Raw genomic sequence first — 12,798 nt, forward strand, 5'->3', positions numbered from 1 at the left:
CTGGCCCTGGAGGCTCAGAGCTCAGTTGAGGTCAGACCACTGTGCAGTTTATAGCACAGCTCCAGCAGCTCTGAAATGACCACCCCAAAGAGAGAAGCTAATACCGTTTCCTCCCCATCAGCATGAGGTTCATAATCCTCTATTCTTGGAGCACGGCAGGTCAGCCAGAATGACAGGAGGAGACCTGTATGTAAGACAGAAGCAGGAGTGACACAAAACCCTTGGGTTCCTTGCCCAGAAGGGAAAACCTTCAAAAAACTGAGTCTCATTTGGGTGAAGTTGTCAGACTCCTAGAACCCATTGATGTGCTTTGTTTCTGCTCCATCTTGTCTCAAAGGTGTCTGGATAACTCTACCCAGTGAATAATAAGCCCATCTTATCTCCTTAGGGGCTCCTGCACCTTTGGGGGAATATATTATTCTGGAAATCAAATTAAACGCCCTCTCACACTGAGCTCATCTCACACGTCGCCAAGGGCTGGGCACAGCAGCTGAGAGAGAAGACACCGCCAGGGCTGGGCTTTGCAAAGAAATACGTTTTAAATGTCTAGCTCAGTTTCGACACTTAGAAATCATCCATCTTGGTGAGGAAATGAAATCAGCTGATTTTTTCCTTTGCTCATTTGAAGGCTACAAGACATTTCTCTGCATCAGATAATAAGATCTTGACCCCAAAGGACACCTGCTCTCTACACCCTCTCAGCAGCTGGGAGTTCTGAGGTACAGACGTGGGCACAAAAGGAAAATGGGCTTCCGTTACATGCCAGTCAGGGATGAATGATCTGAGCCAATAGCAGGGTCAGAGAGGCAGGGAACCCCAAACGGCAGTTAATTTTCATTCTAATTTTAATTGGCCTTGGCATATCCTGGATGATTTCTTCTGCAATAAATCCATCCTCCTAATTATTAGCTTAATTAACCTAATTATCCACTGGGCTAATATTTAAGTTAGTTGATATTCTCTAAGTCACTGCAAAAGGGCCTGTGAGCTTGCAGAACTGGGAGAGCTGGGGCTGAGATCACACCGAGGGGTAACTGGGGTTGGCAGACACTCCTACTGGAAAGTCAGGCACACTGCTGACCTGGTGTGAGCTGGTTCAACGGTCACCTTTCCTGAAGCTTCTCTCAGTGGTGTGGACCATTGTGAGATGGTGGAAGAGGTCTAAAGGAGCCACACTGGTGCTCAACTCCAGGCCTGCTGCCCTTGCCTGCAGTACCCCTAACCTGGAACTTCACTGGACTCTCTCCTCCCCAAACTGTGTGATTCAGCTCAGTGATATTTCCTGCTGGGAGCCTTCTCAATGCGTTTCCTAATCATTGTGCACATATTAATAGCATCTAGCACATTGACTTGTGGGAGAAGGCACTCTATAAATGTTTGATAAATAAATTAATCAATTACCCTGTACTTAGCACTTTTTACATTTATAGTAATTGCCTATTTCCTTATTTATTACACCTAACACTATGAACCTTGAGGACAGAAAATTTATTTTACTCATTTGTATGTTCCCACTCTTAATAATGCATGGCACAGAAAAGGCATTAAATAAATGAGAACAGAGCCCACCCATTCAGTCCTTGGAAACTGATGATTTGTTAAATAAAGTTAACTTCTGTGTGAATCTTTTTGTTCTCTAAAGTGCTTTCATATGTTTTATCATTGATTACCCTCATGGGGAGTTGGGATTGAGGTTGAGAGAACTGTGAGAGAGATATATTCACTACACTTATTGTACAGATGAGGAAACTAAAGATCTGTGAGGTTACATGGCTTGCCCATGGTCCCATGGTTCACAGGTGAAACCAGAATTCTAGCTGAGTTCCCGGAATCTGAGTCTGTACTTAGTTATTTTCTAGTCAACAACCAAAGTTTGTTCCCATTTCAAAGTCCTATATCCCAGGGGTACCCATCCTTCTCTTCACTGGCTATGAACTAATACCATTCAGCAGTTCACTCTTTGCAGTTTAAGGGTTAAGATAAAGCATGTATAGAGGTATTTGCCTTTCAAGATGACACTCCTGAAAACTGAGGTCCAAAAGAGAATGACCTTCAACTGCAAGAATTTTCAAACACCAGGCCAGATTAGGAGAAGGTAGTGAATAATTATAGGAAGTCACCTGGGAGACTTAGATTAGTCATTTATTACATATGTTATGTAAAGTGACAGTATTAGTCACTTATTGCCTGTTTTATGCTATGTTTCTGATATTCAATTTCATATCAAATACTCCCAAACTTAGTGACTAACAACAGTCCACATTATTACATAATTTCTGAGTATCAGGATTTGGGAGTGGGCTTAGCTGGATGGTTCCAACTCAGAGTCTCTGGTTAGATTCCAGTCAAGCTGCTGACTAGGGTTGCAGTCATCTGAAAGCTTGACTGGGATGGAGGATCCATTTCAAAATGGCACCCTTACATGGCTACTAGTGGTTGGTAACAGACCTTAGTCCTTCCCAATTTAGACCTTCTCACAGACTTCTTGTGTGTTCTCAAGATACAGAGGTTGGCTTTGCTCCGAATGAGTGCTCCAAGAGATAGTAAATGATGGGGTTCAGGTAACACCACCCCAAAACATATCACCTTAGCATTTGAGAAAAGAGCAGAAGCCAGAAGATCTCTCTGACTTTCCCCTTGCCCTCCTCCCCTGAAACAGACCATGAAAGAGTTCTGACCTTACTCTCTGAAGTAGGCCATAAGAATCTCATTCCAGACATACCCTCCCTCTATCTGGAGGAAGGGAACATTCTTACCCTTGAAGACACAGAAATGTCAACAAGAATTCGAATGAACAGGCCTTGCTAAATGTCCCCCAGTTTATTTACTTTTTTATTTTAAATGTAGAAAACAAAAATGGGACATTTATACATAATTCAAATGAAACACTAAGCAGGTATAGTAAGAGATTAAATATAAGCACAGCCAGTTCTACTCCAGCCCTACTTCTCCATGGCCAAGTAGAATCTTGGAGATAACACCTGGATAACAGAAAACCTGTCAGTGACAACTTCAGTCTGGACTTCTGCTACATCTTCGGCCACCTCTCTTCTTCTACTTGGGAGGACCCTGAACAAAACACCAGTCAACTGTTGATGATGACATGTATAGTATTCTCAACTGGATTGGTCTGAGAAGTACTTCACGATGGGCAAAGTCTTTTTACAAGCAAAATGAGAAATAGCGATTGACTTTTAAAAAATAATTAGAATAATAATAATACTGATTGGGGAAAACATAGAAAAGATATTGAATGTTGAAGCGGGGAGATTAATGTCTCTGTATTGACTGACTTGCATGGCATTCCCTTTTGAAAAAGCAATGTAATACACTATAAAGTTATATGTAATCCAATGTAATATAAAGAAGATTATGATGATAATAAAGAATATAAAGAAACATCAGTCTATGTTGATTGGCTGTCCCATCAAATCCTGGCCATTGAGTCCTTCTGTAGCAGCCTGGGCCTCCTTGTATGTTTCATACTCTCCTAGAGTATACCCCTTCAGGTAGTCTGTCCAGGTTGAGGTGGATATTTTTATCTCCCCATATTCTGTGAATGTGTCATGGATGTCTTCTTCAGTGGCTTCCTCATGGACTCCAGTGACAAAGAGAATCCATCCTTTAAGAGACCACTGTGGTCTAGGCTCGTCACCATCCTGCTCCACACTGTCATAATCCTCATGCATCCGCACTCGGGACCCCTCTTTGGAACCAAAGCCACAGCCCTTCCATTTCTTCACTTTTTCTTTCAGTCTGTGGATGCTCTCATCCCCATCCTCATCCATGGGGAAATCTTCACTCCGGCCTCGTGAAGATCTAGCATGTCTGCCATCTTGCCTCTCTTCTTGCTCTTGTCTGGCACTAGACACTTAGAAAAATGCATCCACCAGTTTATTAACATTAAATCATACCGTTCTGTCCTTCAGTCATATTTCACCATAACTATTCACCTCTTTATCAAACCTAGTATAAAAATTGGACAAATTAACCTATTTTTTTTGAGTCTTCATTCGTGAAGGATACCATGTCATGTAAAACTTGCACTGAATAAATGCGTATGCTTTTCTCCTGTTAATCTGTCTTTCATAACAGGTGACTCAGCCATGAACCTTGCAATAGTTAAAGAAGATATTACTTTTTCTCCCCTATAGTCAGAAGCTACAATGTCTTTTCTGACCTAACCTTGAAAGTCACATCCCCTCATTTCCACAATATCCATTGGTTACAAGGTCTACCTTACTTAAAGAAGAATAGATTCAATCTATGTAGAAGGAGAAGGTTACCAGGGGTCATTTGAGAGGTGACTATCACAACACCTATTCAGGGTACTCTAAATGAGATCTTTGCTCTGCCCTTAAATTTGATTCGCTGACAGCTCCATAATGAAACAGCACTTTGGATTTTCCTTTCAAATTTATTTATTTTCTTTCTTTCAGGCGACAGAGCACATGTACATGTGAATGGGAGGGAGAGAGAGAAACAAATACTCTCTTGTCACACCATTATCCACTTCCCCAGCCCTTCACCTTGTCAGGATCCTGGACTCACATGGGCCAGGCATCCTTTTAAGCCAAGGAGGGGATCTGAACTCATGATCAGCCATGTGGCTTTCTGCACTGCAAATCAACATGCTACCACTGTGCCATCTAGACTAAGCCAGGTTTGTTTGTTTTTTTTAATCTATTTTAAACAAACAGAACTCTAACAAAATAGCAAAGCAAAGAAAGTCAAAAATGCAAAGTTAGGTCCTCAACCTTGACAGAGTATGTGTGGTCAAGATTGCACAGCTGATTTCTAAAAGAGCTCAAAAGAGGCAAGAAGGGCAGAGAGTCAGTGGGCCTCTATATACACCAAAACGTCACATTAGTCTTTTGACCTTATCTCCAAACCAAATTACTCCTACAGTCCTAAAGACGCTGGCTGAAGGAAGATAGTCACCACCAACCTTAAACATGAGCTCCATGACTAATCAATACTGCCTCTAGTACAGGATGCCCATGAATTCATGCTTTCCTAGATTTGGGGCTGATTAAAATTTATTATGCTACTTTTTTTTCAGTAAAAAAATTTAATTTATAAATGTAAATGGTTAAAATAGCTATGATTTTTATGATTCTTATTGTTTAAATTGTTTCTTTTATTTTATTGTACAAGGAGCCTCAAAAAAAAACCCAACATTATTCTGTTCATGTTTTCCCTGGTTTCAACATCTGGGAGTCCCATCTCCCAACTGAGACTTTTTGGATCTGGTTCTTTTCATTAAAAAAAAACACAGAAGGGTTGAGTAAGAAGTGACTTCTAAGGTCCTTCCAAGTTCACCATCCCTTCAGTATACTAGAGCCACAGTTGTCAGTGTGTATCTGCCAGTGCTCTACATCTCCCCAGGGCTCCTCTAGAAAAGAGGAGGAAGAAGGAAAGGGAAATATAAACATTTAATTCTGAGACCAACAGATGGTATAACGTTTACGTTGCTGGACTCCCACGTAGTCGACTGCAGTGCGAGTCCCAGACCTGGTGCCTTAAAACTCAGGACAGGCACATGTGTGTACGTGCCCAAGATTCCGAGAGAAGGGTGGAGAAGGGATTGCAGCATGGCCATTACCCAAGAGGGTGATTTCTCACTTTCTGTCTCTCTCTGTCTATTCAAACAATTCAAACAGTGCACACACCCTGATAAAATATCTCTCTCTCAAAAAAAAAAAAAAAAAAAAAAAAAAAAAAAAAAGGATAAATTCTAACTACTCCCTTGGCACCCTCACTCCAGTTTAGGGATCAAAATAGGGACACGAGATGGGTGGAAAACATAGGGACTATTTCTGTGGATTGTTTTTCCTGGTCCACAAAGTTACATTGAAACTGGTTTGAAGTAAAATGGTGCCCCAAATACTCCATTGAAAGTTGATCTTTCCTCCATCGTCCTGATTGGCCTGAGCTACCAACTTCCCCAGAAGCAGGGCTCTCACCCCAGAGCTGCTCTGCTCTGGAAGGGCTATATTTAGATTCCCTACCTTGGAAACAAATACCAAGGCTGGTCATTTGTTTTTGTTTCTTGTCCCTGCCGGATTCTCCACAGAGAATCCTAATTACAGTCACTGGCCAGGACACAGCTACTGCAGTGTGGGGAGGCAGGTGCAGTGCAGCAACAATTCTGAGCGTCCACGACGGTCAGACGGCTAGTGCTGATGCTAGGGCTCTGTGTGTTCCAGACCTATGCAGCTGCAGATAGACTTTCTGGGACTGTGAATGGGGTGTGGCCAGGTGAATGAATGAGGGCAGAAACTTCTGTTCCCCTCCATCCCCTGCCATCACCTTTCCAAACTGTCTCCTGACATTGGACAAGACAATAACCTTGACTTGGTTCATTTTGGACCCTTTTCCTCCTATCCAGCGAGGCCCACATTGATCAGTTGTCCTTGTGCCCTAGCAAGAGTTCTCTCCTCTCCTTTCCCCTGGCATTCTTCCTGGGTATAAACCCAGGAGGACATAAACTCTCCCCACCTCCAAACTTCCCATAGCACCCCCCACCAGCTAGAGCTGCAGAGTGTAGCCACCCAAGAACCTGGCATATTTCCTAGTGGCATGCAGGTTGAAAATTCAGCTGTTCCTTTAAAAAAAACTATAGCACCACTGTACTGACACCTTTTGCCCTGGGATGGTTTACCTCAAATCTTGGGGGTGTTACAGGCTTGGCCTCTATTTTGCTTTACCTTTGGAAGGAGCAGTTGTCTAAGAAGGGCTGCCAGGGATGGAGATGGCCTATTATCCTTTCTGCTTTGTGATGTCACCAGAAACCACCCAGGGAGATGGGGCTATATGAAACTTTTTAATGTTGGTATGTGATTACAACAAAAAAATCCTTACTATTTTAGGAACTGCAGGGTGTAAAAAAATTTTTCACTTTTCCTTTGAAAGTTCACTGAAAACCACTGGCAATAGGTAGATTAACAGAAGGCTTATAGATTTATTGGAGGAGCCAGACGGTTGTGGCTTACGTAGAGGGTGCAGGCAATTTTCACATAAATGACTTTAGGGGGAAAGAATGGGCCCAATGCTCAGATGATGGTGAGTAAATGATTCTCTTTGGGAGCTGAATGGGCCTGGAAGAAGGACAATAGCTCCTGACGAATCTGTCCTGTGTGTTAACATTCCTCAGTCTTCCTTTCTGCCTTGGGTTTAGTTAATGAAACCTCACGGAGGAGCTGAAGACAATTGTTTTCTTCTTTGGCAAGTCCAGTTTTTAGGCAGGTAATGAAATGTTAGGGTAAAGCTTTCTCCTGGGAAAGAGGACCAAAGATGATGGGGGCAGAGGGAAGGAGAAAAGGTGAGGGGAAGGTGAAGGTCAGAGAGAGAGGGAGAGCTTGGTTCTGAGTCTGTCTTTAATTCAACTTGTCAAAGCTCTAATCTTTGGGGTATCCTTTGCCAAGCCCCATTAGATCTCATGAAGACATGCAATCATTGTTCACAGCCATGTGAAAGACAGCCACAAAGAAAAGTGAATGAGTCACTTATTAATTCCAGAAGAAGGACTAGAACCAGTGGAAAAGGTTGATGGGAGGCAGATTCCAGTGCAGTGTAGCACACTCTGCCTCAAGAAGTGGTGAGCTCCATCACTGGAAGTGTCCAAGCAGTGACCTGTTGAAAATGTCATAGAAACTTCAAATGAAAAATAAATATCAGAAGACTCAAAAACTAACTAGGAATTCCTTTTTTTTTTTTTCTTGCTTGAGTTGAAGAAGTGGGTGAACGTAGCAATACAGAGAGACTTGAGTAAAGGGTTTCTTCATCCATCACAGTTCTAACTCTGAAGAGCTGGCTAATTCATTCCCAACTTCAGAAGGCATCAGGGTTCTGGAAGGATAAGACAGTATCCTAACTCAGGGCCCTTCAGGAGGGTGGGCTCAGGGAAGACTTGGACCTCTTCAACTCAAAGCATCTATGATTCTGTCAGGAAAAAATTGTCCCTGTAGATGAGGAAAATATTCCAGATCATTCCCATATCGAATGTTTAACAAGATTGGGGTTTGAATTTTTTTTTTTTTTAATAAAGCATTAGTGGCTCTTTTTAAGCAACAAAAAGACAATTTCCCCTCAGGACTTCCATTAAGATATTAACATCTTTCTTGCCACAATATCTAGCTTATTACAAGTAGTCAGTATTTTGTTATTCTCTTGCTGTGACATCTGTGTAAGATAAGCTCTCTGGGCTGAGAGCAGTGTTTTGTTTTGTTTTAACTCCTTTAGAATTCGAAGGAAAGGGTCATGAGATAGAAATTGTTTTAAATAAAATAAAATAAGGCCCACCAGTGTGGTGAGATCCACAGGTGGACCCAGAAACAAAGAAAGAAATTGAGCTTGTTGTACTCTGGTGGTTGTCTCAGTTCCCAGGGGACCAATGAATCTTGATGCTGGGAACATGCTAGAATCATCTGCTTCTTCCAGGAAGGATAATACCTAAATCCTCTGAAGACAGCCCTTCCCTCTCCATCCAGCTCTTAGATTCCTCTCTGGGACTCAGTAAGTAAGTGGTGGTGTGGTCACAGATACTGTTTTTCCTCTGCAGACTTATTGCATGGTCTTGGAATGGAAAACGCAGTCACAGGAAAATGCATACTATATAACTCCATGGATACAGGGAGTGTGAAGAGCTGAGGGAGTTTTCACTAGGTGGGGAATAGCCTTCAGGGAGAATAGACATCCCTTTAAATCAGAGGTCAGCAAACTCTTTGTAAAGAGCCAGATGATATATACTTTAAGCTTTGTTAAATAAAAATGACAGGAGGCCATTGCTTTGGACTAACCTCTTGGTCTAGGCCCCAATAGAACAGACAAAAATGGAGTTACTCATGCTAAAATGTCATAACATCAAACTTTAAGGAAGCTGGTACAACCCCAAAATAGACCATACCTCTTTTTTTTTCTGAAGCCAGGACATTCCATCCTACTTTAATCAATGTTATAAGGAAATAAAACGTAATGTGCATCTGTGACTGTCTTAGGAACGTCTACCTGAAATTGCTCAAGATGCTATTTAAATTCATTGGACCTTTTGTTTCATAAACATCCTTATTACACAAATATATTCATTCCTACTTTATCTTCCAGACTCTGTGTCTCCACACTTTGCTTAATATTATACAAAGGGACTCCAGGGGATCATGAAGTCATCCTCTGCCCTTATAGAATTTAGCCAATCACTGCTGTACAAGGCTGCTGCTATTTCCCTCTCCCATTCATGACTTTGTCTTTAAAATTATCCTAACATTTGGGCACACATTATCCTAGGCAACGTGGATTTTGTGGTGGCCAGGCGATCATCCTAATCCTGCCCAAAGTAATTCTTCTGCTCCAATTGCTTTCTCTCAGCCTTCTTTTTAGGTTGACAGCTTTGAGGGTGGGCCACCTGGTCTCTGTTCCAGCTACTCAAGTCTATTGCCCCTGTAGCAAGGTGGGCATGGCTGTATTCCAGTTCAACTTTATTAGTTTAATTGGAACACTGAAATTTGAACTATATATAATTGTAATGTGTCACCAAAAAAATTATCCTTTTTATTTTTTTCAACCATTTAAAAATGTAGGAATGTTTTTGAGTCTACAGGTCCTATGTAAACAGGCAGTAGACTATGTAGTCTTTCACTCCCACTTTGGCCTCAGTGACTCCATATCCATAATCAGTCTTTTGTGTGTTTGTGTCCCAGGCCTAGAGATACTTTCTTTCTTTTTCTTTTTTTCCTAATTTCCCAAAGGGCATGTGGGCTCTGCAGAGAAAGAGAGAGAGACAGAGAGAAAGCATTTCCCCAGTAGAGTGTGGTCATCACTTCTCCTCCATTTCTCCCTTCTTTCAGGATTTTGGGCACACACACATATGTATAGCATGTTTCTCAAGCCACTGAGACTGGGACTTGAACTTCAAGGTTGGCCATGTTTGAACTGGCTGCCTTAAACCCCATGCTACAGGCTGGCCTATTGAGCCACTTTCTGTGCAAAAGAGAAGCCTCCCAAGCCCTGGCATTAGCTGGCTCATCACTGCTGGGAGGTTACCTGCCCAGCTTTTGCTGCTGACCCCAGATGCAATATTCCAGCAAAGAAACCATCCATAAATGTGTTCAAAAGTGCTCCTATTCAGCCTGTCTGAATATGACTGAACAAGTGTGCAGAAGGCAAGATAGGGAGATAAAAGCCCTTCAAGGAAACATCTGGCTCAGACCGAGAGCTTGAGTATAAAATAATGCCTTTTAATAAAATGATTTTAAGGCATGTTGGTGCTAAATGTTTATACGGAAAGAAAAGAGGTGTGTGAGAGATAAGTGAGTGTGTTAAAGGGGAATGACGTGCAGCACGATCTTTCAGAAATGACCTCACTGAAAAAAGAGGTCCCAAGAAAATAGGGTTGGAATTTTGTAATGTTAATATCAGAGAAGGGAGAGAGCAAGGAAGTGATTCCATTTACATTGAGCCCAGAGAGTTGCAGTGGGCGGTAGGAGCAGAGGCTTCTTCTCGTGAAGACTCTAAGTCCTTAGCTGAAACATTTTAGCCCGAGGAAGAGGCGGGTAGCCAGCACTATCCTTGGAAGCCTCCTCACAGCTCACCAAAATAGGCAACCGGGGTGTACTCTAAGAAGTAACCAAGGTTGTATCAGTCAGTGTATTCACTTAGACCTTAGAGTTCTATTCCCAGCTTCTCAATGTATAGGCTGTGTGGCTTTGGGCAAGTCATTGAACTTTGTGGCCATCAGTTATTTTCTAGAGATTGTATCTACTACATGTTGTCCTAGAGATTAAATGAGATTACCTTCATAAAGGCATAGCACAAGAACTGGTGAAAATAAAGGCTCCATGCAAGATGGCTTTTGTTTTCATAACTTCTTAGAAACTCTTCTGTAATTTTTAATAATACATTTAATTTCTAATTAAATTATGTTATGTTCCATGGGCCTTCCATTTGGTATCTTTCTCTTAAAAATTTTGTATATCCTTTTTTCCCCTGTATCTAAATACCTTTCAATGATTTTATAATATGTCTATGAACTGATAACATTTGGGTTACTTAACCCCTCCCCAGTTTGAATAGCGTGGTCTTCACTATTATAAGCAATGCTGCCGTGAACATCTATATAAAAATAGATTTTAGTTCACTTGCAATAATTACCTTGACTCTGCCAGAAGGAGATACATTGGCTCAAAGTATGCACTAATGTGTTATTTATTCATGTATGTTCAGAAGATAACTTTGACACTGGGGATGTGAGAGAATTCCTATCGTAGAGAAATAAAACAGCATTAGGTTTTATTACTTTGGTTTGTTTTTGTTAACAGATACGAAATGGGTGTTCACAATTGCTTATCTTCCATTTTATCTTAATTAGTTACATGTGAGATAATTATCTTTCTCATTTTTTACCATTACATTCACTCTTTGTTCAGCCGCAGGTTCAATAGGCACGTGGTTTCATCCTCTGTAGATGTGTAGGCTCTTTATATATTTTGAACTCAGACTTTTCATTGTCTTATATGTGATTTGATTTCCCATTTATTTTCTTTATATCTGAGGGGTTTTTTTTTCTCACGAAGTTTTAAGTCTGTGTGGCTCTTAACCTGTCATCCATATTACCAAAAATGTCTTGACTTAAGTAAGGGAGAAATTAAGTCCCCTCCACAGTCGAAAAAGTATAAGATTCCATTTTCTTTTTTTCTTCTGTTTTTAATATTGTAACCCCCTAATCCTCCTAGACATATGATGCTATAAAGTGTAAGTTATAGGTGTGGATTTTTCTCCACATTGCTTCTAGTAACTCCAGCAAAGCATACAATTATTGGTTTCTCTGTGGTTCCTTATACTTCACTTGTTACATATTTTTAAAGTATTTCTTTCTTTGGAGTCTATTTCTGGAATCTCTATTATCTCCCAGTGACCTATATTTTGTTTTTTAAGCCAGTTCTATACCATCTTAATAATTGTCACCGTGAAACAAAAAATATTTCCTAGAACAAGTTTCTAGCAAACCAGCCCAGTACTTGAATGTAATAGATGTGCTTACTGTTTATAGAAGGAATGAATAGTCACCACTCTCCAAATTATTTTTATTCCTACACATTATAATTTACAACTGCTATTTAGTTTGGTGGAGTATTTTCACTGTTAGTAGGATCTAATCTGTAAGATAATGTGGGGACTGCTGTCATCTATAGTACTTAGCTCTGTCATTCAGGGGTAGATTTTCCATTTTCCTTACTGGAGTTTAGGAGGGTAGATAGGTGGCATCATATTTAAGAATCTTATAAGCTCCACTCTAATCGCCCTTGTTGCTACTGTTTAGGTTACAAGATCTCAGCTATTTGAAATTTTATTTCTCTTCTTTTTTTTTCCTTGGTATATCCTTTCTTTGTCTTTAAAGGTGGTATTTTCTGATCATCTTTCTCTAGTCATTAATCCTTCAAGAGACTCTTTACAGATTAAATTCTTAATTTAAAACAAGCTTCAAGAAAGTTTCTACTATTATATCTTTACTGTTACCATATTTGTTAAGCTTTTCTGCTCTCTATTTTTCATAATGCAAATCTTCCTATTTGTAAGTCTTCATGCATTACAATGGTCTGTTAATGTAATTCTTCTTTCTTTTGTTTAATTTTTCAATGCATATTAAGTCTTACTAATTGTTTCAGTGCACATTCTGGTTTTTTTTTGGCATTTCTAATATAGTCTGTGTTTTACATGGCATCTACTATGGAACTATAGTCTCAACCTATTTGTGTTTACTATTATTATTATTAATCCCTAAATCATCTTTCATTTTTTTTC

The 12,798-nt window shown here is 40.5% G+C and overlaps 1 pseudogene; it reads right to left on the reverse strand.

Moving 5' to 3' along the window:
• Window positions 1–3,375: 3,375 nt before the first annotated feature.
• LOC102489581 (RNA-binding protein 8A pseudogene) lies at window positions 3,376–3,788 on the reverse strand (annotated as a pseudogene).
• Between the last annotated feature and the right edge of the window lie 9,010 nt (window positions 3,789–12,798).

Source organism: Tupaia chinensis, unplaced genomic scaffold, assembly GCF_000334495.1.
Source record: "Tupaia chinensis unplaced genomic scaffold, TupChi_1.0 Scaffold000710_1, whole genome shotgun sequence".
NCBI classification, from domain to species: Eukaryota; Metazoa; Chordata; class Mammalia; order Scandentia; family Tupaiidae; genus Tupaia; species Tupaia belangeri.